The sequence below is a fragment of the Silene latifolia genome, chromosome Y (assembly GCF_048544455.1).
Source record: "Silene latifolia isolate original U9 population chromosome Y, ASM4854445v1, whole genome shotgun sequence".
Classification (NCBI taxonomy): domain Eukaryota; kingdom Viridiplantae; phylum Streptophyta; class Magnoliopsida; order Caryophyllales; family Caryophyllaceae; genus Silene; species Silene latifolia.
The window spans coordinates 427217234-427220506 of NC_133538.1; the positions used below are offsets into that span (position 1 = coordinate 427217234).

Below are 3273 nucleotides of genomic sequence, written 5' to 3' on the forward strand. Positions count from 1 at the left end.
TTTCGACCAAGTAGTTTGTAAAATGCATTATAAATTGACCTTATGATTTTTTGACTTGATTCTTTTTCTCATGGTTTACTAACTCTCTTTATTTTATAAAAAGTATAAGTTCTCAAGAAGTAATTACGTTATTATTTGTCTATGATTTTTGGAAGTTGTAACATGTTTTCCTTATCTTTGAAAATATATATTGTGCTAAAATTTCTAAAGAATTTTTCTTATTCTTTCACCTTGGCATTTTGATGTTGTAATTTTGTGAAGTAGAGTAACATGTCTAGTGATATGCGAAATGTGTTCCCTAAGCCTATATATGTTCACATTAATTACATCCATGTTTAAGTTAGATGTCATTATTAAGAAAAGATTAACTAAACAATTGTGCGTATTTTGTTAGAGATTATTATTTAGTCTGGCAATGTATTCGTCGATAGCTAAAGTAAGAAGTTTAAGTTTAAGTAAATTTTAGTTCGAATATCCTGTATAATGTGATTTTGCTGGTAATCAAAGATTTTGTTATTCATTACTTGGAGTTGTGTTGGAAAGTAATAGTTGCTTTATGTTACATTGTGTGTTCCTTATTTTATGGCGTTACAACAATGAATTGTTAGTTCCTATTGTTTGATATTCCAAACTTCGAGGACGAAGTTTATTTTTAGGGGGAAGGAATGTGATACTACGAGTGTTTTAACTTGTTATTGTGATAACTTGTGATAAGATTGGCATGATTGATAATCGTAATATGATAATTGTGTTGGATGATGCTTAGTTATGAGAATGTCGATGAGTGTTGTGGTGAGTATTGTGGTAGTAGTTGTGGGCGAACTTCGGGACGAAGTGGGCGAACTTCGGGACGAAGTTCATTTTAAGGGGGGAAGACTGTAATACCCCGTATTTTGATAATATTTGTATGAATAATTTATGTAATTCAAATAGTTAATTAATGCCATTTCTAATAATAGTTGCAGCTAAGACGTTAATTAAATCATAAAATGAGTAAGTAAGTCGGTAATTGGGCTTAGCTAATAATAGGGCCTTGGGCCGTGTGCTATAATTGTAGGGATATATTTTAATGGCTTAGTACGAGTAGTAGTCGGGAATTATTTCAGGATTTAATAATAATATTAATAAGGAGAATAATAAAATAAGTAAAGGTAATATTAATTATAATATTAATAATCCTAGTAATATTAGTAATAAATTATTAAATGGAGTGTATGGAATCCTAGTTATGAAAAGACTAAAATATAATATGTAATAGTAATAATAGTTGTAGTAGTTGTAATAATAATAATAATATAATAAAGAGAGAAACATTCCTAAAATAATACTACCTAATTACTATATATATCATGGTAGCATATTCATAAATAACTTATTCACTTTTACAACATCACATAAAAGTTAGGGAGGGATAGGGAGAATAAGAAGGAAGATAAAAAAGGGAAAAGGGAATTTGGTAGTAATCAATTTGGAGATTTTAGCATCTGCTTCCATTGGATTGAATCTTTTATTTTGTAAGTTCATCTATAATCTTTCAAAGTTTTAATCTTTAATCCTTATAAACATGTTTTAAGTTTTAGTTCATCACCTAATCATGTCTAGATTAAATATAATCATCTATAGTTAAGTTTGTGACAATTTTGTTAAAGAATAAAGTTACAGCAATTTTGTAAATTTGTAAGTTGTCTTAAATGAAGTATCAGACCATCTTAAAATCGTTGTCTTCGAAAACGTAAAGAATAGACTTAGGTTATATTCAAGCCTAGTTGATGACTGTAAAATCTCGTAGCAATTGAACGTGTAGATTTTCCAGAATAAATTCTTTATGAACATGTCGACTGAGAATCCGCGAATGAACTATAAGTCTAAAGTTTATTTTGTAAACCTAATTTATAAATTGAAATTGAGTTAGGTCTTTTTCATACATTAAAATTGGAGAGTCTAGATGATGTTAGGCTTTTGTTTCACTTGAAAAGGATTTGTTAAACATATTTTAGAGGTTAATACTTTTTATGCGACGGAATTCGTCAGTATTTATGATTCCTTCAAGAAAACCCTGAATATCCAGAATTTGGAGAAAGTCTATTTCACAATAACTGTAGATATGTGTCTTAGGGTTCCAACCCCATTGGTCTTGCATCGTTTGGATTTTTAGTGAATTAATTATGAATTTTATAGCGAGACTGAACTGTGCTGTAAAACGGTAGAATTAGAGATTTAACATTGAAGTTGTCAAAAGGATTAGGATGTGATTGACTTAGGATAAGTGCATGATTAGTTGGTTGGTTATGTTGTAATTGTACATAATTATATTATGTAGGTTATGGATGTGTAAAGGATTGATTTGATTGCTTGTGTGACTTGAAGATTTGCTATCAGGTAGGAAAACGACTCAACTAAATGTGTGATTATATTACTTATCGTATGGTGATAATGTGAAAGTTGGATGTTAGTTTTTGGATGAACGATGGTTGGTTCATTATTGTTGATTAGTCTTATATTGAGTTATGCATATTAAATGGTGCTATTGTGGTGAGATTATCCTCAGTCTCGGACTGGGACGATAGTTTATCCTCAGTCTCGGACTGGGACGACATTTGTGTTTATCCCCGAGCCAGGAGTTGGCGGGACGACGGTGTGGTGGAGCCTCGGTCACGGACCGGGACGACTAGTGTGGATATGATGGGAATCGGTGTTGGTATTTATTCCACGTGCTTACATCTATTAAGTTTGTATATTTAATGTTGTGTGATTATCCTACTCAACCTCATGGTTGACAGTGTATTCGTGAACACCTGCGGTGAACCGTTTTATGGGGAGCAGATTTGACAGGTACTAAAGATTAGCTGACTTGGGAGCATTGGGATGAGAGCTTGACTTGGACCATAGCTGAAGTCTAGATCACATAGAACAATTATATCACTTTATTTATTTTCGCTACGAGTTGTATTTATTTTTATATTAAGTTTTACTTGGTTAATTTGTAATAAACATGTATTCACTAAAGTTTTAATTTAAAGTACTTTGGTATTGTTGTACTTTGTTATTCACTACCTCGGGAAACCGAGATGGTAACGCTCTCATTTACTTGGGAATGTCTAGCTAAAGACTCCCGAATAAATGGGGGTGTTACAGACCCTGTCAAATACCTCTTCGAGAAACCCGTTCTCAATGGACGCCTAGCGAGATGGACCTTAATGCTCTCAGAGTTCGATCTCAAATACATACCTTTGAAAGTCATAAAGGGACGTGTTGTGGCTGAATTTTTCACAG

At 32.1% G+C, this 3273-nt stretch overlaps 1 long non-coding RNA gene across 1 annotated transcript; it reads left to right on the forward strand.

Moving 5' to 3' along the window:
- The first annotated feature begins 1395 nt into the window (after nt 1-1395).
- On the forward strand, nt 1396-3034 carry LOC141626671 (uncharacterized). Its single transcript, XR_012536266.1, has 3 exons — nt 1396-1514; nt 2321-2379; nt 2824-3034. It is a non-coding gene; the product is annotated as an uncharacterized LOC141626671 (long non-coding RNA).
- Nucleotides 3035-3273: the final 239 nt, after the last annotated feature.